This window comes from Sorex fumeus, unplaced genomic scaffold (genome assembly GCF_029834395.1).
Source record: "Sorex fumeus unplaced genomic scaffold, SorFum_2.1 ptg000070l, whole genome shotgun sequence".
NCBI lineage: Eukaryota > Metazoa > Chordata > Mammalia > Eulipotyphla > Soricidae > Sorex > Sorex fumeus.
This window is the reverse complement of record NW_026606127.1, coordinates 9,913,865-9,938,877: the sequence shown is the minus strand read 5'-3', so window position 1 is coordinate 9,938,877 and position 25,013 is coordinate 9,913,865. Positions and strand designations below refer to the sequence as shown.

General features: G+C 37.9%; 1 pseudogene; it reads right to left on the bottom strand.

The window, feature by feature from the left end:
• Positions 1 to 22,778: 22,778 nt before the first annotated feature.
• LOC130037058 (uncharacterized) lies at positions 22,779 to 22,875 on the bottom strand (annotated as a pseudogene).
• Positions 22,876 to 25,013: the final 2,138 nt, after the last annotated feature.

The following is a 25,013-nucleotide window of genomic DNA, read 5'->3' as shown; positions in this document are numbered from 1 at the left end:
GAAACAACAAGATCTGGTGGGAACATGATTTACTGGGAATGGGATCTGAGGAGGAAAAGAGTGATATCAGGGATGTGAACAAGGGAAATCCAAGTTAAGGAAAACTTAGCTAGCTGAGTACCCCATGTGCAACATAGTTCCAAGACTACCAGAAATTACCAAGGAATTTACTTTAATTTACTCTCTTTTATATGGTCAATTACAACATGTATTCTGTGCCTTGGGCTGGAGCGATAGCACAGCGGGTAGGGCGTTCGCCTTACAAGTGGCCAACATGGCCGACCCGAGTTCGATTCCTCCGCCCCTCTCGGAGAGCCCGGCAAGCTACCGAGAGTATTGGATATGCCAGACACAGTAACAACAAAGTCTCCAATGGAGACGTTACTGGGCCCGCTCGAGCAAATCGACGATCAACGGGAGGGCCTTTACCTTTACCTTTACCTATTCTGTGCCTTATTCAAACAGAATTTGGAGTATTCATTTTTTTCTCAATATTCTGTTCATTTGTATAAGCATCTTAAACAACTGCTGGATAACAGATTTATTTGATCAGAGTTATTTATTACTTTAATGTTTAGTTGAGATTACTGAAAACTAGGTCTAAAGTGAAGTTTGTCTTGATTGGTACAAAGAGAGAAGGGAGGTCTAGGGATGAAATTAGAGATTATAGTGTACTACATTCAGTTCCTAATAAAACAAATAAAGGACAGTTTCCCAAATAGACTATTGAAAAAGATATTCATCTCTATTTAACCTCTAAATTCAGAATTTTCTATATTTAATTAAAAATGAAAGAATGTTCCTATATTTGGTCTTTTAAAGACATTCCAGGTTGGTTACAGAAACAAACACTGCCTATGAAATCATAACATCTTAATCATAAAAACCTGATTACTACTTAAATGTCCAAGAATGTCAGTTCTAAGAATTATTTCCCTAGATCTCACTAGTGTACATGATAGTCATATGAATACATCTGTGTGGATACATCGCTGGTATCTAATTAGAGAATAGATATATAGAGATTAGATCACATAGCTGAGTGTGCTCTCAACTTTTCTAGTCACTCCCCTGCCCCCCACATACCCAAAGACTTGTAGGAATCCTTATTTATCCATGACTTTTCCTCCTCCCCTTTCCCAGAATCTTTTAAAATTTCTTTTCCAGTACTAATGTAATGCACTTTAGAAAATCTTGAGTTAATCTTAATTCTTGTCATTTAGCTTTTATATAGAGAACCAAGAAAATCTTATTAAAAGTGTATTTTTGTATTCTTTGAAAATGGTAATAAGAACTTTATCATTGAGTCCCTGTATATACATTATGTAAAGAATTTTCTGAGAAATTCCCTGTATAATTCAATACTTGAAGAAATAAATGACTTCTCTGAATGAGAATGAACTGGGACATTTCAAAGTACCAATCAGTGAATCAAAGATGAATCATAGCATCCTATAACTAAAAATGATCTTGATGTACTCTAGTCAACACCATTACATTTTTTTCTTATACCACCTGATAGCACTTTTAATTTTTTAAATTATTATCCATTTATTTTTATTAGTGAAACACCATGAGGTACAGTTGTAGACTTACATACCTTAGTGCTTGGGTTTCAGTTATACAAGTATCAAGTACCCATCCCTCCACCAGTTCCCATTCTCCACTACCAATGAACCCAGTGAGCCTCCCACCCCCCATCTCCCCCACTCGGCCCCACCTCAGGGCATTCCCTTTTGCTTTTTCTTTGCTTTTGTGTGCTGTGGTTTGCAATGGAGGTCAATACCATTAAATTTTCAAAGAAGAAAATAGGCCCCTAGATGTTCAAGACACTGCTATTCTCCTGGGCTTCTTCCCAGTATGTACCCTGCTCCAAGCCAGGCTTTGGAAATATTCTGGGAAGGAAAACTGGATGTTCCTTTCCTCACACTGACCTGAAAGACTCTTGCTGATTCTCAACGACATCAACTATTTCATTTGTTGCCTGATATCACCTCCTGTCCTTTATTTAAAAAAAATGATTTGTTTCTGGAATATAAAGAAAAAAACTGAATGGAGTAATAAAACAAAAGCAAAGTCAAACCTTTACACTCTAACATCAGAATTGTCCTTACAAGAGGGGAAGTAAAGGATTGAAATGGGTAGGGGAATGTTGTTAGTTGGTTGTGGACAGTAGCTGGATATTTAACAGTGCATGGAGTATGAATACACAGTGGCTGAGATGAGGAAGTCTGTACTTGAAGCGAATACAGTTTGTTAACTAGTCATCATAAATACATGATTGCCATTCAATGCCTCTTTTCATATGTATTTAGATAATTCTTCCCCTCCTCTGTTTGCTTAGGATCAGGACTTTGCCTCTCCCCTCCCTGTTCTTTCAGGAAGACAGAGAGAATTCTTCAGGCAGGAAGAGCATGAAATTTACATAGAAGTGGTACTACATGGACAGTATCATGTTAAGCGAAATGAGTCAGAAAGAGAGGGACAGACAGAGCAAGATTGCATTCACCGGGAGAACATAAAATAAAAAAACAGGAGACTAACTCCCAAGAGTGGACAGGATTAGTGTAAGGAATTTGTCGTCATATCTTGGAGACCAACCACACATGCTAGCAGAAAAGGCAGCTGAAATAGAGAATGGAGCACCAAATAAAGGGTGTTGGGAGGATCCTCCCAGGATGGGAGAGGATGCTGAACATAGACTATAGACCAAACATGTTTGTCACTCAATGCCTCTTTTCCAAACCGCAACACCTAAAAGGAGAGAGAGAACAAAGGCGAATGCTCTGCCACAGAGTCAGGGTGGGATGAGGGGATGGGGCTGGGAGGGATACTGGGATCCGTGGTGGTGGGAAATGGGCACTGGTGGAGGGATCGGTATTAGATCATTGTATAATTGAAACCAAAGCACAAAAATTTGTAAGTCTACAACTGTACCTCATGGTGTCTCACTAATAAAAAATTGAAAATTAAAAATAAAAAATTGGAACATAAAGTAAAAATAAAACAAGAGAAAGATCTCACAATAGCAAAGAGGACTATAGTACTCAAAACGTTGAGAAACAGGCACTATGGCAAGTATTTTTAAATACGCATTCAGGAGAGAATATAGAATTGTTCGTGAACAAATCTACTCTATGGATTCATCTTATCCTTGAAATGGAAAAGGACAATGTGTTACAGTTACCAAATTACAAAAAAGATATATATCATCTATTTTTTGCTATGTTTCTATGCTTTACCAAATATTATTCTAATTTTTAAATTGACTTTAATGATTAAAACAGTATTTGCCTGCATTAAACTTTTTAATTAAATGTTTTATTAGAAGTGATTTTTAATTATTAAAAAAGTTTTATTAACATGTCATTTTCTAAAAGAAACATATAGACCAAAGAGCTAGTGCAGCATGCAGATGGTGTTTACCTTGTATGCAGCTAACCTGAGTTCAATCCCCAGAACCCTGTGCCTGCCAGGGGTGATCTCTGTATAGAGTCAGAAGTGAGCCCAGAGCACATCTGGGTGTGCTCCACTCCCCACATAAAAGGAAGAATAGAAAAGAAAACCATATAACTGATTCTTGAGTAACATAGAGCTTAAGGGTGCTAACTCCTCTATAATGTTCGAAAACCCCCAAATTTAATAGATAATCTGCTATTGACCAAGAAGATGGATTTCTAATAGTACTTAATTCCATTGTCTGCAAGTAGTGCTATATGTGGCCTGTCCATCTGTAAATTTTGATACATTTTAAAACTTTAATCTATTTTATAATAGACTTTATAATACATATGTATTTTATGGTAGTAAGTGATAATTTATATTTCTATTTTGGTGGGGTATTTGGGCCATAGTATGTGGTGCTTGGGACTTCCGACTCTGTGCCCAAGAGTCATTCCTGGTGGTGCCAGCCATAAATGTGGGTTGACTGTGTGCATGGTAAGTGCTTTAACCCCTATACTAAGTCTGGGGTCCAATCAAATCAATTATCTGCATATATTTTATACATACATGGCATACTTTTTCTTAGATTTTTTTTATATTTCTAGGATATATTGATTATCTTTAATTATTTCACATGCATACCAATGTCCAAAAATTCTTAAAATGTAATTATTGAAAAATATCATATAGAAGTCCAAATTTGTATTGTTCATGGGATAACTATATTAAGAAGAAAATAGAACCACAATAAACATACAAGTAAAATGGAGGTACATTTCTTTGGAGTCTTTCAATTATGCATTTATATTAGTCTATATACATGTATGATTTTTAAATAAACAATTTCTGTTACTATAAATTGTTTATTGAGATATTATAATTGTAATGTTTTCAAGCTAAGATGACATTGATGTGGACATTTATATCTATTTGTCTACTTTACTAATTGTTTCCTTAATATCAATTCTTAAAAGCTAACTTACTTATGACTGGATATGTAGCTCAGGACAAAAGAACTTGTCTTGCAGGTATGAAATTTTGGTTTCAATTTTTCGCAGTATAGAAGCAAAAGCAAAATCATTAACTGTGTTTGGAAATATGCCTCAGTGGTAAAATATTTGCCTCACATTTCAGAGGTTATGGGCTTGATCCTTGAATTTTCATATACACACACAAAAGCTAATTTACAACAAAGTCCCACACTGGAGACCTAACTGGGCCTGTCAAGAAAATTGATGAACAACGTGAGGACAGTGACAGTGATATTGACTTAATGAACATTAAACTGCTTTAAGCTATATATTGCCTAACTATTATACAGATTTAATTCTCAATAAAATAACTAGAAACGATCTATTTTCTAGCATCTTTGCTAGGGAAAGATAGCAACTGATATTTCAATATTTGTAATTTGGGGGACATTTTAATTTATCATTTTAATTTGTGCTCTGTCTAACAGTGAACTTGAAAATTGCTCTTGTGTGGTACTACATGGAAAATATTATGCTATGGGAAATGAGTCAGAAACAGAGGGACAGACATAGAAAGATTGCATTCATCTGGGTAATATAAAGTAACAAAATAAGACACTAACACACAAGCACAACTGTCATAAATACCAGGTTGTTCACTCCATGTCTTAGAGGCCAGCTGTACTCTCTAGGGGTAAAGGCAGTGCAGATAGAGAATGGAGCACCCAATAAAGGGTGCTGGGAAGATCTGCCGAGGATGGGAGATGCCTGCTGAAAGTAGTCTATGGACCGAACAGGATTGCCACCCAATGTCCCTTTTGTAGACCATAGCACCCAAAAGGAGAGAGAGAACAAAAGGTAGTGCCCTACCAAAGAGGCAGGGTAGGATGGGGGATGGGGAGTAGGAGGGTTACTTGGATTGGTGGGAGTGGAGATTGGCCACTGGTGGTGGGATGGGTACTCAATCACTGTATAACTGAAACCCAAGTGCAACAACTTGTAAGTCTAAACTACACCTCATGGTGTTTCATAATAAAACAAAACAAAACAAAACAAATTTCAAAAAAGAAGAAAATTGCTCTTGTGTTTACTAGTCATTTACACTTCTTTCAATAGACATTATATGATCATGGTTTATGTTTATTTTTTCTATCAAGTTTAATAGCGAAATACTGATTTATTTCACAACACTAATTTTTTAAAACCATTCATCCTTGGCCTATCATATTAATTGCCAGTATTTGTTGGTGTTGCTGGATTTAGATCACTTAGTTTGCTTTTTGTCTTTTTCTTTCAGATTGTAAAATTTTGGACAAATGAGCATATGTTTTTCTTTATCTTCTACAGTTTTAAAATGAGAAAAATTGTTAGTATTGTACAAATAAAATACCTGTGCATTTACTATTTCTTTTCATTTTATTTACTTTAACACATCTAGATTCATCTACAATTTATCCTAGTATGTGTTGTAATATTGAAAGAAACCACCATTTTTTTCAATCATAGCACTGTAGCACTGTCCTCCCGCGGTTCATCCATTTGCTGGAGCGGGAACCAGTAACATCTTACACCAAATTGTGAGACTTGTTGTCACTGGTTTTGGCCTATCGAATAGGTCATGGGGAGCTTGCAAGGCTTTTGCTATGTGGACGAGATACTTTGGGTAGTTTGCCGGGCAGAGGAATCGGAATCAGGGTTGGCCTCCTGCAAGGCAAATGCCCTACCCGCTGTGCTGTGAACGTTATCTAAAATATACTAGTAATACCAAATGTTGTTTCTTTAACAGTGCAATATAAACGATTATTTAGTAATTCTCTTGATTTGTTAATGAAATAACTAAGCTCTTGAGTATCATGGGAGTATTTTTCTAACATAGGAGTCTGAGGAAAGTGAAACTGTTATAACTGTTTTGTAGGATTCCATCTCCCTAGCCTGCTTCATTCTACCCTGCTCTCTATCCATTCCGGTCTTCTTCTTGGGATTTTGACGTCCTAATTGGCTAGCCTCTACCTTTCAACTGCCTACTTTATGACATCATTCTCCCACCAAACCAACCACCAATTGATAGAATCTTGGCCGCCCCATGTAGTAGTTTGTAAACAAATTTGAATCATCATGGCAAGTGACGAGTGACCAATGACCAATCACCAGTGAGCAGTCGTTTGTACTGAACACTTGTGGTCTTAAGCCGCTGCAGTGTTCAGACGTACTCTCGTACCGTCTCCTCTTCTCGTCTACCTTTCATCGGTATTTCCTCTTCTCTGACCATGTCAGGTAAGGAATAATACTTTTCAAAGCTTTTCATTAGATTTATCATCCATAAACTTACCAGTCAAGGAAAAACAGCACGTAGTAATGAAAGAAAGTATTCAAGTAGAATTTTAAACCCTCATTTTAGCTTGACTTTGACATTTGCTGTGTGATTATAGACATTGGCTTACTTTCTCTCACATACAAAGTGTTTTTCCTCATTGATTACATTATATTTTAGACATACTTAGGAGCTTAAATACACACACATACATAAATACATATATATATATATATATATGAGTGTTGATTCTCTGTGTTTCTTTTTCCTTTTAGTAGTGAATTTTACATGATATCCATTGAAAACAAGTAAATCAGAGAGTTTTTTTACAGAAACAAAATATAGATGCTGTGGAAAACTGTTAATATATACTAGTATGTGTTCTCTGTAATGGTCTCTCCACTTGTATGTATACTTCAGTACTTTAAATATAGTGATATTACAAAGTAATAATCATTGATCTTTGAGATTTGATTTTAGCCAGGTAATAAGAAAATATGGGGCATGAGTAAGGTGTGGAGTGCTGAGGGTAGGGAGGCAAGCCCTCAAAGGTAAGAAAGTTTGGGATCACTTTCATCAAACATTGACCAATCGAAAACTAGACGTTATGAGGGAGAAATAAATACGAAAGAAAGAAAGAAAGAAAGAAAGAAAGAAAGAAAGAAAGAAAGAAAGAAAGAAGGAAAGAAATCAAGCAAGCAAGCATAGGGACGTCGATTATCAAGGAAGGGGAAAACGTTTGTTCAGAATGTTGAAGAGAACCAAAGATGTAAAATCAAAAAAGAAAGGTACCAGTAGGAAAAGCAGATTATCAGAAAGCCATCCTTGCTGGTATTTTTCCTTATTATCTCTTAGAACACAGTACTTGGTTCTTGACAATTTGAGTATAAACACGCTTCAGAAATGATGCTTCCCATAAATAGCTAATAGTGCTTATCTAGGGCGGTGGAAGACACATAATCTTCAATGATTTTATTATGTTATGGTTTTAAGTACATGTACGCGCTGCCTGTTAAAATTAAAAATTGGTATATTCTAACTTGAATAAGGAGATTTGATTCATTTGTGTGGTAAGTAGGTTCCAGGTTAAAGCGGCTTCTCATCTTTACAAATATTATTTCATGTGATTTTTTCTTCCTAACTTGAAAGTATTTTGATAATAGTCAAATTCTGTTTTAAATCCTAAGAGGAAAAAGAAAAATCAAGTCTCACAGGTCTAATTACACATTTTTGTCATATATGTGAATTAAGATTTTTCCTACATTAAAGATATTTTATTGGGTTTAGGTGCTCATTTATTAAACATTGAGAAGAACGTTTTTCTGGTTGATAAACATAATTCTAATCTAGGGGTTGAAAGTAAATTTGCAAATTTTGTGATCACTTTTTAAATGATCTTTTCTGTGTCTTGTGTGATCAAGAGAAATACTATGCTATGTTTAACACGTGTTGTTTGCTGGTTAATATTCAAAGGTTCTGATGAGAATAATTTTTTGTACTTTCGAAATTTCTTTCTATAATTTACTCATTTAAAACATTTCTTGTCTATGAAATACAATCACGCTTACTCCTATTTTCTTTTTGTTATGTAGTTACTGGTAAATCCTTTCTCTTTAATGGACTGGTAAAGTGTGCACTCAAAAACCACCTTCTATTCCATTTTTTGGCTAGCAGTTTTTTGTAAAATAGAATACTGTCTACATATTGTATATGTGGAAAAATTTATTAATAACGTTATTGTACTGTTTTATTTGGTTTTGTTTGGGATAACATCCACTGTTATTCAAGGCCTTCTCTTGGGTCTGCTCTCCATAACTTACTATACTATGCTGCTTGCCTACAGAGTCCAGATATCATTAATATCTATATTCTTTTTCAGTTATGTGATACATATATTTCATGATGTTTTCTTTACCCTTCCTCCTATGTAAATCACATGAAATAGAAAAATTATATTCATGTATACATTATTTTTCTTAGAATTATTAGTAACTACATTTTAGACAAACAATTTAAGACACAGAGTTTAAATAAAGTTTTCCTTCCAAAAACATTTCTTTGAAAAAACTCAAGCAGTCATTTTTGAAGTGGATCAAAAATGAGGGTAACCTTCAATGCATCCACAAGAGTAAGTTGTATGTGAACCGTAAGTAACAGGTACTCATGGCACAAGTCAAATGGAAACCTGATGATTACAATGGTAATAGTTGTAAAGATCCCAAATGCCTAAATTAATGTAAGGTCTTCCATGGGAGACTTATTTGTGACTATTCTTGACCAAGACACCGCTGTCTCTTCCATATCTATGGCAGCTCGCTATGAGAAAATCCTAGATACCAACAACACGGTGTCTGTGTACCCATCACTTTCTGCCAGTCTTGTTGAGAGAACACCATCTCTGGTTCCACATCAGAGTCAAAGCCTGTCACTTCCCTACCAGGAAGGAAGCCAGGTGTATTACTATCATCCAGGCACTCTGGGAACTCTCCTTTCCGGTCTGCAGTTCTATAACTCCATTTCATACACAGGGCTAAATGGCTCTGCCCCCAAGCTTACAGCAACTCATCGCGAGAAATGGTTATGGTTCTCAAGGAGGTCCAGCCCGCAAATAACCAAATACCAGACTCCTACTCTGGAATCGACTTCTCTCTGTCTGCTCAACCTATCACAGAATCGAGTTGTCAAGGTGAGTAAAACGGAGAGAAGAGAAAGAAAATTCAAAAATTGGGGTCAAATAAGAGGAAAACTGTCCGTAGAGAGGTGGTATTCATATACACTGAGATTGTTAAATTAAAAAAAAACTCAGTTCATGTTTACTCCCCTCACTCATTTTACAGCATGCTATTTTCACACTCAATATAAGAGCTCCTTATGGAGATTGGAAGTTATGATAGTATAATGGACATTTAAGTTTCTTATAATGAAAAGTCAGGGGCAGAGAAAACAATGTCACATTTTTTCCCTTGTTATTTCATTTTTTTAATTTTTATAAGTTAAACATCATGAGGGACAGTTGTAGACTTACAAATTATTGTGATTCTATTTCATTTATACAATGATGGAGTACGTATCCCTCCACCACCAGTGCCCATTCTCCAGCACCACGGTTCCCAGTATTCCTCCCACCACACATACCCCCCATCCCACTCAGCCTCTGTGGCTGGAAATGCCACATTTTTCACTGTTCTATGTCAGCAGGCCTCAAGAATTACCACACTAAAAGTAAAATACATGTCTTAAACTAGTATTTTGTTATTTTCTTAAGAAGTTTCAGAACTCTAATTGTAATGGTACCACATTAACTTTCCCTTCCATAAATGAACAGCAACGTTCTGAATACACTTGTGGTTCAGAGATTCTGACTCAAATCATGAAACCTAGAATCTGTACCTCAGCACAAATATCATGCTGAATTAGTGCTTCATTCATACTCTTATTCTCTGATATTAACGCCCTTTTATTTTTCCATGAAAGTGAATAAATTGACAGTACAATACATTACAAAGCTAAGCTCTATATGGCACTTATTAGTTTGTAAAAGTAAAGTAAAGGCCCTCCCGTTGATCATCAATTTGCTCGAGCGGGCCCAGTAACATCTCCATTGGAGACCTTGTTTTTACTGTGTCTGGCATATCGAATACTCTTGGCAGCTTGCCGGGCTCTCCGAGAGGGTCAGAGGAATCGAACTCGGGTCGGCCATGTTGGCTGCGTGCAAGGCAAATGCCCTACCCGCTGTGCCATCGCTCCAGCGGTATTAGTTTGAAAATCTATAATTACTTAAAAAAAAAACTTTTGTTTGAAGGACGTTGAATCTGTGTCATAGACCGAAGTGCTCAGGGATTACTCCTGGATCTGTGCTGGGTATCACTGCTGAAGATGCTTAGGAAATCATAGGTGATGCGAAAGATCAAACTGAGGTCAGGTGTGCGCAGGGCCATTGCCTTAACAAATGTACTATCACTCTTCCCAAGTCTCTTATTTTTCAAGTTATTTTACACAGAAATTCTTACAAATACAAAGAAAACCAAAAAACAACAGCACTGCATGACAAACAGTAAGAACTACAACATTTACCTCCAATCTTCGAGCACAGGACTTGTCCATTATCTGTAGAATACCCAGTAACAATCCACTGCCTATTGCTGGTAGGTGCACAGTTGTTGCACCACTAGTTTTGTGGACCGAATATCTCATTTAGCAGGCCCTGATTTCTTCCTTGGTTCCTTTTTAGTGACGAATTTCCTGGGGATGGAGACTTCCCTGATATCACAACCTTCAGGTAAGACATTTGGTCTGACACAAATTTCTGAATTGCCCACAACTTGCAGTAGCAGGATTCAAAGATCTGTGAGTAATCCAGCACCTGAGCTTCGGGAAGTTCCCATAATATCTCCAGCCAAAGTAACCTGGCGCTGACCCCAACTCCAACTCAGGAACAAAAAGTTAGGAATTTTGATCAGATGAAAACTGGGCTTTCAAAACCTCTGGAGACCTACCAGATCCCCGTAGACCTAGAACAATGCAAAGATCTGTAGGTAATGAACACCACTGACACCATCACTCTGAAGCAGGTGCAAGAAAATTCAAGTGGCACCAAGGGGACCTCCAATGCCGAATGGAAGAACAAAAAGGAGGCTTCTGAAACTCTTGAGGGAGAAGCCAAGGCCAAAATCCAGCCAAAAGTCCGAGAATGCTTGCTAGGGGGAGCGGGGATTGTTCGTAATGCTGCAGTCAGTGATAGGTGTCCTGTGACCACGGCCAAAACTAACAGCAAACCTCACAAAGCTGCCTACAGGAGGATCAGCAAGAAAAAGAGGCATGGGCAGCAGAAGACAAAAAACACCAGAGAAAAGTCTAAGAAAGATAATGAGTGTAAGCAGCCGGGGAACAAGGTCAAGGCAGAAGTAAAGCCCACCATTGGCAAGATGAAATGCAAGAAAAGTCAACCTGAGTTTTTCCAAGAGACCGTTAAAAAGCCCCGCCGCTACCTGGGCGTACACATGCTGGATTCTGTCCAAGTGTTTCATGCTCTGGGGAAGAAGAGTGATCCAAAACCTGGAATCTCTTCCTCCCAGGTCCTGAGTAGCTCAAAGAAGCCTAAAGATGTCAAGCCATCCTCAGCTGTCAAGTCATAGCTAGGTGCTACAGGGGATGGAAAAGGCCTTGAGAAAACTCAGGTCAAAGCACAGAAACCAAGTAGCCGTGCTGAAAAACGCTCATCTCCATCCAAGTCTGAGCTGCCACCTCCTGGGAAGTCAAATTGTTACCTTTGCCGTTTCTTACCATGGAGTGTCCCCAAGCTAGACCTATTCCTCAGAGACGAAAATCTGTGGACTCACATCGTCCTGCTGCAGCTTACCCTGCCAAGTCCGGCTCTACCAATGCAGCTGAGCCAACTACTGCCAATGCTTCCCGGTCAAACACTCCATTTTTGTCGATTCTCCCAAACTTGCTCAGTCCATTTCAACCAACCCATTTCGACCAGGTTTGCAGAACCCTACTAGCCGGTCTATTCGTGACCCCACAGCTTCTAGACCTCCTCCCTACAACAGGAGCTGGCATTTTCCTCCAGCTGGAACCTCCTCCTGTGTTTGTGGACATGCGGCAGTTGCCAACCAAACGTCAGAGTCAGTTTCTCCTCCTAGACTTCCATTTCCAACCGATTCCATGGAGAAAGCCCAATGTTCCCGAGCCAGTCATATCAAAGCCCATCACCAAAGAGCAGAGACCAGAGCGTGAGGCTATGAAAAGGAAGGCTCAGAAGGAGCGTGAGAATGCTGCCAAACATACATCTTTGGGTGAAAGTGCAGAACTTTATTGAGAGGGAAAAATAGATGGACATCTCTTTCTACTATGGCTACGTAATGGGAGTAGATGCAATGGTAGTTTCCACTTTGGGTACAGGATGGTTTTCCTAGGCAAACACTGACATGCCATACACATTTTACTTATTCTAATATATATTTTCAAATTAAAGAGATGCATCATATTTAATTGGTTGTTAATAAAAGTTATGAATTTTTAGATGCTATCAACTGTGGTTGTTTTTGGGAGTGCCTGGGGGTTGAAGGATGGGATGGGAAAGAATGGGAAGTTAGAGACAGGAAAAAGGGTGAATAGACAAGACTCTAAGAAATACAAACTTGGTCCAGGGTTATAACGCCCATAAGAGGAGAAATTGCATGGGCCTGATGAACAGTGTGGTAGGGTCAGAGGAAGAGTATAGCCTACAGGGTATTTGCTCTGCAAACAAGAAGGACTCAGTTCATTTCTTGCAGACTTTTATGGTCCCCAGAGACCCACCAGATGTGAAACTTGAGCACAGAGCCAGAGATAAGATCATAGCACAATCAAGTATGCCCCAAACCTGGTGTCCTCCACAAAAAAATTGGGAGAAATGGCACGATCTGCAGTGTTTGGTTAAAAGAATAATTTTGGAATAGGCTGAGGAAGGCAGATGAGTCTAAGATGAGCATAAGAAAAGTAAAAATTCTTCCATGGAGGCTGTGTTTACGCCTCATGGCCACTTTTGGTAAATAACCAAATTTGAGACACATCACTAAAAGGTTTGGGTGGTCTATCCGTAAATGATGGCTGGGGGATTCGAACTCATACACTGGAGAATAAACCTACCAGATGAGTGATCAATGCCCTCAGAGTCATTCAAGGATGACTCTTAACAGGGACAAAACCAAGAGAACAATTGAAGCATGAAGCCTGAAGATCAGCTCCTGGGAGATGCAAAGATAAGTCACCATGTCCTCGGGGCCTCTGTTCAGCACCCGTAGCTGCAACATTTCACTTATTCCCAGCAATATTCAGAGTTGCTGTTACGGTGACACTTCACTAGCGTGTTTTCACAATGCGGTCCATTGCCTCTGTTAGTCTTTGGATTTGTAAACTCCCCAAGGTAGCCAAGCCAGTTATCAGGAAATTTCTGGTGGGGGGAGCTCAAATTATATTAGCTTGAGGGGCTGGTCCTTGGTCTTCCATGGTCCCTGGTTCCTGTAGCCTGCTCTAAACATCGCTGTTAACTGCAGCTCACACAAGAACCAACGTTATAAATGGCTTTGGGGCTGCGTTGCCGGAGGTACCGGACTAAGACATGCGCACTAGGTTACCACTTCCAAAGCAGTAGGTACCGGTTCTCCTTCAGCCGGGAAGGTCTTGGTGGAAAGAGATGGCCCTAGGAGACTCAATGGGGTGATGGATGAATGGAAAGGAAACCGGGACGGGTAGAGAACTGGACAGCTGCTGATCATCATGGGATAGTTGGTGGATGTTTTTCAAATACGTTAAAATATTATTTGTAAATAAGATTCAAAACAAAAATACGAAAATAAGATAGGTTCCAAAGAATAGGTTACATATAATACCGAGAGAACTGAAAGGGCTGGCATTCATTCTGGAGCTTTCAATCATACCATTTACTAAATATGTTACTTTCACATCACTTAGCTGTGGAGAGGAATAGTGAGAAACAGAATGCAACCAGAAAAGCAAACTGGATGATCACCTTCAAAAAAAGCCAGGTGGAAGGTGTTCACATGGATCCCAAGTACAAATATATGTTAACAGGAACATATTTTTAACTAACTCTGTTTGGTACCAGTAAAATACTTTGTTGAAAATGGGGGAAATGAACGCAGTTTCTGACTGACCTGAGGCGAACCATTTAATAGATGAAAGGGTAGTTGACTGGCTGGGAACAGAAAAACGTGAAAAGTGTTTTGCTACCTTTAATGTATGGCTAGAGGAAAATGATCCCAGTCAACTCTCAAAACTAACAAGCTTCAACTCCCTTGAAAGAAAGTTGTATTAACTGAGGAAAAAATGCTGGGAGAAAAGTCTGAAATGATGAGAAAAGAGACAATAAGTGTAAAAGGAAGGGCTTGAAATTTGGCGAAAACAAAGCTTGAAAAAACAAGATCTAGTGGGACCATGATCTATTGGGAATGGGATCTGAGGAGGAAAAGAGCAATATCAGGGATGTGAACAAGGAAAATCAAGTTAATGAAGACTTAGCTAGCTGACTACTCCATGGGCAACATGGTTCCAAGAATACCAGAAATCCCCAAGGAATTTACTTTAATTTTCTTTTTTTATATGGTCAATTACAACATGTATTTTTGCCTTCTTAAAACACAATTTGGAGTGTTCATTTCTTTCTCAATATTCTGTTCATTTGTGTAAGCCTCTTAAACAACTGTTGGATAACAGAATTATTTGATCAGACTTATTTTTTACTTTAATGTTTAGTTGACATTACTGAAAACTAGGTCTAAAGTGAAGTTTGTCTTGATTGGTACAAGTAGAGAATGGAGGACTAGGGATGGAATTAGAGATTATAGGGTACCACATTTAGTTCCTAATAAAACAAGTAAAGCACAGTGTCCCAAATAGACTATTGAAAAAGATATTCATCTCTATTTAACCTGTAAATTGAGCATTTTCTATATTAAATTAAAAATGAAAGAATGTTCCTATATTTGGTTTTTTATAGACATTCCAGTTTGGTTAAGGAAACAAACACTGCCTATGAAATCATAACAACGTAACTATAAAAACCTGATTACTACTTAAATTTCCAAGAATGTCAGTGCTAAGAATTATTTGTCTGGATTTCCTTAGTCACTTAATCACTTAGATTACTTAATCACTTAACTTCTCATTAGTCGTCGATTTGCTCGAGCGGGCGCCAGTAACGTCTCCATTTGTCCCTGTCACGTGCTAGTGTAGCGCAATGGCATCTGTTCACTCCGGGAACATGAAGGGCCTCAAATCGATCATTCATGATCTTGACGAAGAAGTCTGACTATCTGGTAGGTGGGTGGCCACGCGGTGTTTTGACATTCCGTGGAGTCCAGTCGGTAACAGCTCTAATCCAGCGGTTGTCTTTAAATCTCATTCTGTGACCAGCCCATCTGATTTTCGACAACTTGGCAAATGAGACAGTGTCCCTGATTCATGATAGTTGATCGATGTCATAACTCCGGATTCTTTCTCTCATTTGAGTGAAACGTGATATTCCAAGCATAGCTCTTTCTATTCTTCTTTGGGAGACCTGAATAGAGTTCTCATCCTGTTTGCGTAAGGCCCAGGTTTCTGAGGCATATTTTAATGCAGGAAGAACAGTGGAATCTAAGAGATGTGCCCAGAGCTGGAGGTTCATCGTCCTCTTAGCTATTTCTTCGACATTCTTGATGGCATTCCAAGCTGCTCTCTTCCTCCTGCGCAGCTCGTGTGCCAGGTCATTTGTCATGTTGACCTCTCGACCTAGGTACACATAGCTGTTGCATTTGGAGATGGTCGTTCCATTGAGAGTGAATGGGGTGTCAGGAACGAGGCTGTTTCTAATAAACATTGTCTTCGTAAGATTCAGCTGTAGTCCTACCTTTCCACACATACGGTCAAAGTCGGCCAGCATTTGTGCCGCTTGGCTGATGTTTGGTGTTATTAAAACAATGTCATCAACAAAGCGGAGGTGGTGTAGTTGCCGACCATCTATCTTCACTCCCATTCCTTCCCATTCCAGTCATCGCATGATATTCTCGAGGGTGGCACTGAAGAGTTTCAGTGAAATGGTATCACCCTGCCACACCCCTCTCTTGACATCAACGATCACTTCTTTGTAGAATGGTGAGATCCTGCTAGTGAATCTGTAATACAGCTCACGGAGGATCCTGACAAATCTCCATTATAAATGATTTTGAAAATCAAAATTGCCTAAATTTTTAAAAAAAGAGAAGTCAACTTACGTCTATATTTCAAGAAAGCTTGTCTTAGCAAATTTTGGCAGGGAGACCATAGTTGGTAGAGAGAGGGAGAAAGAAAGGGAGATTTGACAGTTGGGAAGAGAAGCCTGGATATCATGGAAGAGATGAAAGCTGATCTAAGAAGATTTGGAGCCATCAGAGTTTAGTGAGTTAAATGGTGAGAACATTGCAGTTTAGATACTTAAATAGTGAGATTGGTTTCAGTCATCAGCACTGTATATATAGAAAGTGTTCAAAGACCTCACAGATATTCAGGCTATAATAACTAACAAGGGAAGCGTTTTTTTCCTGAAGCACTATGTAAGGATAATATATTGCCAGGAAAATGATAAAAAGTTGGTTCTCTTATTCACAGATTAATACATTAGAGATGAAAACTTTTATACAAAGGAATCCATCATCTTGTCCTGTTTCTCTGTTTTCTTGTCATCATTCCATTCTCCCCCATGACCCTACCTAATCATGGCTCTCCACATTACTCAGCAGTGTTACCACATAGCCTCAGAGCATTTGTTAACTGCCGGTAGCTCACAGCTCTCATGCCCCCTATCCAAGCCAGAGCCATCCTTCTGAAACCATGGATATTTGCTGAAGACCCGTTCTTCCTTGAAGTGACAGTCATGGTTTACCTCTTCTTAATCATTTTGTTTACAAATTTAGATGAATGTCACTATACTAGTGACAGGGATTTTCCAAACTATGGTAAGCATAAACATTTCCCTTTCCCCCACGAATTTTGGGCTACTTTTTTTCTATCCACTGCTAATAATTTGTGATAATCAGGAAAGAGTACTGAAGTAAAAACAGGGACATTTGTCAATTTGGTGCCATGACTAATCAGTCTTAGTATAAATATATATTTTCTAGAAATATATATTTTCTAGAAAATATAAATGTATATTTTCTAGAAAAAAAAGCAGAAGAAAAGAAGTTGGTTTCTAGCAAAGAATGCCAATCCTCCACCAAGAAATCCTTTGAAAATAAAAATTCTGACTATGTACTGAACATGAATGACACTCAATGCTTCTTTTGCAGACCACAACACCCGAAAGGAGAGAGAGAACAAAAGGGAATGCCCTGCCACAGAGGCAGGGTAGCATGGGGGGGATTGGTGTGGGAGGGATACTGGAATCCATGGTGGTGAAAAATGGGTACTGGCGGAGGAATGGGCATTTGATCTTTGTATAATCAAAACCCAAGCACAAAAATTTGTAAATGTACAACTGTACATCATGGTGTTTCACTAATAAAAATTTTTAAAAAAATAAATTAAATATTTTTTTTGTCTGCGAGAGATCAGCAGATGGGAACCTGAGTGAAGGCAAAAGATTAAATTGGTTGACTTTTATTTTTCCTTGAGTATATTAATTTGATTTTGGAGTCAATTTATATGAGAGTTCATCAAGACACAGAAATTTTTAGCGCTTCTCTTGTTTAAAAGTATAGTGATACACCATATCTCTATCTCACATTCTTTTTATTTCTGATAGTTTGACACAAAAGATACGTCAAAATCATAGATAAATGTAAATTATTTAAATACTTTTTTGATTATGTAAAATTACCTTATAGAATTACATTATAGAATTTCATAAATTTTAGGATTATGCAGAATCAACGTGCATGTATCATATTACACTCACTACTGAAAGGCCTACTCTGTCATTCACCATAGTTCAGTTTTTCCACTTTGATTATACTTTTCGATCTGGTAACTAAATAGTCTCATAGTTCTAAAGTTTGTTTTTATTGCTTTGAAAATATCAAAATTATGCAATTTTCAACATTGGATGAAACTAGAGGATATCATGCATGTAAAGTTAGCCTTAAGGAAATGAACAGATACAGAGAGATTTTTCTCATATGTGGGATGTAAAGACACACAGCAAGGTAGAAACAAAGGTTCAAGAGCAATGTAAGGGGAGAACTGATCCACACAAATGAGTCAGGGCATTGAGAGTGAGGGATTATGGGGGATTGGGGGAGAGGGAGGGTTTATTCTTTGAGAGAATGAGGAGTGAGTGTCATGTTGGAATTATGTGTATGAGAAACCATTGTTAGTTGAATTATAAATCATAGAATATAAATAATGTTTTAGACGTTTGTCTGTCTCATTTTATTCTTTTAATTTGTTTTCTCCATATGCCACATATGCATGAACTTGTATGATGCCTATCTTTCTCTGCCTGGTTTATGTCACTAAACATAATTTCCTCATGTAATCCATTTTATAAACAAATAATAAGATTTCACTTCATACAACTGAGTAGTATTCCATTGCTTTACCACCTTTCATTTTCAAAATTTGTGGTTTAAAAGATACAAATATTGGTTTTAACAATGCTCTGGTGCTTTAAAATTTTTAGTTTAGTGAAGCTAAATAGATTTTACTGAAAAACACTCGGAAACTTGTGAAACAGGTGTAGGGTGGAATGGAATATTTGTTCAAGCGAGAACAGTCATTTAACAAAGCAAGCAAAGAGAGACATAGAGAAAGGAAGCACGGTATTTCTTCTTATGAGAACAAAAGCTTGAGGACCAAGCCCACTCTGGTAGTTTAGGAATAAGTACTTGGAGTGGTATGAACTTTACTTGTGCACTTTAGGGGAGAACCTGAGTGAAACTATTAGAAGTACTTTCAGGAGCATGATAAACTGGAGTCTGCAGTTGGAATGAGGTGGGTAAAGAGTTCTTTGGGGAGATCCGAACTATGGAGAACAGTAATATTATAACATTAATGATAGTATCTTACCGTGGGATTCCAAAAAATCTGTAACAGTGGCGTCAGAAATGATAACATTCTTAGGTATTTGGATTTCCTGTGGAAACAACGGGAAAGCTGAGTTTATGCTCTGGATGCCTCCACCTGAAACAAGGTCAACAAATCATGAATGAAAAATTACAAGTTACATGGATCAAGGATTCTGATCCCAGTGGAAGGCTAGCTTTCGGGTGGACAATTTCTACTGATGGCCTGATGTAGGTTCTGATCCTGGGATACGTAACAGAAAGGAGGTAGTGACAGGTATCCTCAGAAGTGAAGCCTCTGAGACAGAATTCATTCATGACAACTTATGGGTTATCAAAGTTTGCTCATGGCTGCTACCATTATAACATGCCATTCAATGGTTCTGTGGTTTCGATTTACTGTGTCAATTAAAGATGAAGTTTCTAAATCGAAGGTAAAAATCTCAGGCCCTCAAGATGATGAATTATGGGGAGGGGGGGATCTGGAGCGATAGTTCAGCAGGTAGGGCATTTGCCTTGCACACGGCATACCTAGGTTAGATTCCCAGCATCCTGTATGTTACCCCCAAGCACCATGAGGAGTAATTCCTGAGTGCAGAGCCAGGAGTAACCACTGTGCATCGCCACGTGTGACCCAAAAACGCAAGAAAATGATGATCTGGGATTGATCGTTAGCATTGCAAACAGCATTATTTTCTAATTTTTAACTTTTTTCTTTCTTTCTTTCTTGCTTGCTTGCTTTTTTGTTTCCCTTAGCTTTAATGTCATGAAGGGATCTTCCCACATTTTTCTCCATATATCTTAAGAATTCAGGTATGATAGTGAGGTCTTTAAGACATTTGATCTGACTTTGTGCCTGGCACTATAAAGAGGTCTGAGTTCATTTTTTTGCATGTTGCTGTCCAGTTTTCCCAGCACCAGTTGCTGAAGAGACTTCCTAACTCAACTTCATATTTCTTGAGCATTTATGAAAGATTAGGTAATAATAATCTGAGGGCCAGCGTCAAGATATTTGACTATATTCCATTGATCTGAGGCCTGTCTTTATCTGAATATCATGGTATTTGGATGACTACAACTTTGTAGTAGGAATTGAATTTGGGGAAGGTGTTCCCTTCTTCTTTTTACCAAAGATTGCTTTAGCTCTTCATGGGAGTTTATGGTTGTGTATGAGTTTCAAGAGTGTTTAATCTATTTATTTGAAAAATGTTATGGGTATCCTTTTAGAAAGTGCATTAAATCTTTATATAGCTTTGGGGTGTATTACCATTTTGACAGTGTTAAACCTCTCAATCCATGAGCATGGGATGTGATTCCATTTCCTCATATACTCTATTATTTCGGGAAGTAGTGTTTTGTAGGGTTTTTTTTTGGTATAGTTCCTTAACCTTTTTAGTTGATTCCAATATACTCGATTTTCTGAGGTATTATTGTGAATGGGATTGTTTTTCTCTATCTCTTTTTTTCTCTTTCATTATTAATATATGGGAAAGCCATGGCGTACCAGATATTGATTTTGTAATATGCTACTTTACTAAACAAATCTATTGTTCCCAGGAGCTTTTTTGGAGATTCTTTGGGATTTTCTAAGTATAGTATCATGTTATCTCTAAATAGTAAAAGCTTGAGTTCTTCCTTTTTTATATGGATGCCCTTGATATCTTTTTTTTTAACGAAATCATATGGCAAGTACTTCAAGTACTATGTTGAATAGGAGTGGTGAGAGTGGGTAACTTGTTTTATGCCTGATTGTATTCTGGAATTCTATTTCATTGATTTCTGCTCCAAGCCTTTGGTTTTTCCCCGTTGAGAATATTACTTGCTGTGGGTTTGTGGTAATTTGCTTTGACTATATTGAGGAAAGTACTTTCAACTCCCATTTTGTTGAGAGTTTTTCATCATGAATGGGTGCTGGATCTCATCAAATGCTTTATCTACATCTATTGATATGATCATATGACTTTTATCTTTATTTTATTGAGATGGTGTATTCTGTTGATTGACTAGAGAATGTTAAGCCATCCTTGCATCCCCAAGCTAAACCTACTTGGTCATAGTGTGTGATCTTTTGTTGAGTTTCTAGATTCTCTTTGCTGGTATTTTCTTGAAAATTTTTGTATCTGTATTCACAAAGGAAAATGGTCTGCAATTTTCTGTTTTTGTGGTGTCTCTGTCGATTTGAGTATTAGGGTGATCTTTGCCTCATAGAAACTATTTGGGAGTATTTATGTTTCTTCAATTTCCTGGAAAATCTTAAAAATGTTGGAAGCAGTTCCTCTTTAAAGGTTTGAAATAGTTCACTATTGAATCCATCTGGGCCCTGGATTCTGTTTGGGGGTATAATTTTGACCATCATTTCAATTTCCTTGGTAGTGATAGGTTCAAGTATTCCAAATCTTCTTGGTTCAGCCTTGGGAGGTAATTGGAATCCAATAATTTATCAATTTATTCAAGATTCTCCCATTTCCTGCTGCAAAGATTCTCAAAATAATCTCTGATGATCCTATGGATTTCTGTACTTTCTATTAGGATACTCCCCTTTGCATTTCTGATTCGATTTATTAGAATTCTTTCTCTTTGTTTCTTTGAGAGGCTTCTCATGGTTTATTGATCTTATTTATTTTCTCAAAGAACCAGTTTTTGTTCTTATTGGTCTTCTGGATTGTATTTTGGGATTCTAGCTCATTGATGTCTGGTACAAGTTTTATTATTTCCTTCCTCCAGCCTAGTTTGGACTACTTTTTTTGGTTATTTTCCAAAATCTTGAGCTCTAATTTATTCAGGTAGGCCCTTTCTTTCTTCCTGATGAATTCTGGCAGAGCTATAATCTTTCCTCTTAACACTGCTTTTGCTGTGTCCCACAAGTTCTGGTAGCTCGTGTCCTCATTCTCATTTGTTTATGGAAATTTTTAATTTCCTCTTTGATTTCTTCCCTAAGCCAACGGTTGTTCATTACTTCCCTTAAAGAAAATATTTCCTTGCTGAGCTTCAGTCTGTTTGATCTATCGAGAAGTGACAAAGAAGTGTTGAAATCTCCTACTAGTATTGTGTTACTATCAATGTTTTTCTATAAGTCTATTAGAAGTTGTTTTAAAGTATTTTGCTGGTCTGTCATTAGGATCATATACATTGAGGAGGGTGAGTTTTTTCTGATGTACATATCCCATGATCATTAAGAAATGACATTCACTGTCTCTGATAACCTTTAGCTTGAAGTCCATGTGGTCTGATACTAGTATGGCCACTCCAGCTTTGCGGAGGTGATATTTTCTTGAAAACTTGTTTCCCAGCCTTTTACTTTTAGTCCATGGGTGCTTTGATTGTTCAGACATGTTTCTTGCAGGCAGCAGAATGTTGGGTTCAATTTTCTAATTCATCTTCCTATTCTGTGCCTCTGAATTGGCACATTTCATCCATTGACATTGAGAGAGATTGTTGTTTTGGGGATTTGTGCTCTCTTTATGTATAATTTTTGTACTTGTGGGGATTGTCTTAGCTTAAAGTATACTTGTTAATTCTTCTTGCAACAAAAATATGGAATGCTTTACAAGTTTGCATGTTATCTCTGTGCAAGGACCATGCTCATCATTGTATCATTTCAATTTTAGTATATGTGTTACCAAACCTAGTAGGAGTAAATTTTTCCATATTTTTCGCTTCTTATTACTTTGAGTGTTGTCCTTCCTCACTCCTATGGCAGACAATGATTCCTAATCAAGGAATGTATTTCAAAGCAGCATGAATAATAAATAGATTTAGAATTTTAATGTCCCAGAAATAAAAATATGGTTTTTACTATATTATCGTTTACCATACCCTAGGCATCAGTTTTACAAAATAATTCTTTTGGAAGATGGTATATGAGTTTGTTTAATGTTGTTCCCTGAATCCTTCATTAAGGACATTAAAATAGAGCCTTTTGCTGTTCTCACCTCAGTCCTGTGTACACCTCCAGGAAAAGGTGAATGGTGTTGTCTGCACTTTGACCACCTTGAATGTATGTAGGATTTTTCTCCTGAAGGATGAGGTGAGGATCATATTGATGATTTCATTCCACCTTATTACAAGTTCAACTTGAACGGAAGGTGAGACTCATGAGACTCCTATAAAGGACAGAACAAAGGGTCTCAGTGAAGTTTAATGGCCAACTCATATTAACAACATAGATGACTCAAAGTAACCTGTGTGCATCTTTGTGTGTAGTGAGTTTCATATCTACTGATAGTGATTGTCAGTCATGACACATGGGCCAAACAGACCTGTAATTAAAAATCTAGTTCTCTGAGCAGAGTGGGGTCTCTGAGGTGATTGAACAAGTGTGTAGTAATTTATTGCTAAGCACATAAGTATATTGAATGATGTGTACTTTTCAATCTAAAATTAATTCCAAATATGTCTAAAACGACAGTGTCCTGACCTCGCACCTGGCTTTCGTCACCGAGGCCCCTTGGAGGTGCCGGGGGTGAGTTTCCCTCACCGCCCTGATTAGAGCCCCGGCAGCTGAAGACCTCTGCAACCAGCCATAGCTACGCTTAAGACCACCCTTCCCAAGCTTGAAGGAGCCTCTTGCATGAAGGATCTGGAAGAGGAACCCAGATGTGCGGGACCGGGGGATGAGAACTCCATGGCTGCTCAGATCAAGACTGTGCCCCCTCCTTCCAAATCCCCCATCTTCTAATAATTAAGTGCTACAACCACGAACTGCTCCTGGATCCATGTAATGCCATCAATGGCCAACATCCAGAGAATGGATCTTATTTAGAAGACAGCAACTCTGATAGTCCAGTTCTCACTCTCAGAGAACCTGGTAGGCTTCTGTGAGTATTTTGCCCGCATGACGGAGTCTTTGTTTCTGGTCACTGTTTCTTTTGAGGTACAGAAGCTGCTTAATTTAAGATAGTTCCCTTTGTTTATCTCTGTTTCCAGTTGCTTGGCAAGTGGCGTGTTATATTTGAAGATACCTTTAGCTTCAATGTTGTGGAGGGATTTGCCGACCTTGTCATCAATGAGCCTGAGGGATTCTGGTCTGATGTTGAGGCCTTTGAAACATTTTTATCTGACTTTTGTGTATGGTGTTAGGTAGAGGTCTGAGCCATTTTTTTTTTTTGCATGTATCTGTCAAGTTTTTTCTGCACCGTTTGTTCAGAAGGACTCTCTTGATCCACTTCACATTTCTTGCTCCCTTATCAAAGATTAGATGATTATATATTTGAGGGTGTGTGTCAGTATATTCAATCCTTTTCCATTGGTCTGCAGCTCTGCCTTTGTTCCAGTACCATGCTGTTCTCATTATTATCGTTTGTAGTAGAATTTGAGGTTGGGGAAGGTGATGCCTCCATTGTCTTTTCCCCAAGAATTGCTTTAGCTATTCGTGTGCGTTTGTTGTTCCATGTGAATTTCAGGAGTGCTTGATCAATTTCTTTGAAGAATGTCATGGGTATCTTTATAAGGATCAAGTTGAATTTTTACAATGCTTCGTGAAGAATTGCCATTTTGACAGTGTTAAATCTCCCATTCCATATGCAGTATATATGTTTCCATTTCCTCCTGTCTTTTTTAATTTCCTGATGTATAGGTCCTTTACCTCTTTAGTTAAGCTGATTCCAAGGTTCTTGATTTTCTGCGGCACGATTGTGAATGGGATTGCTTTTTCATGTCATTTTCTTCTCTCTCATTACTTGCATATAAAAAAGCCATAGACTTTTGGGTATTGAGTTTATAGCCTGCAATTTTACTATAAATGTCTATTGTCTCTGGGAGATT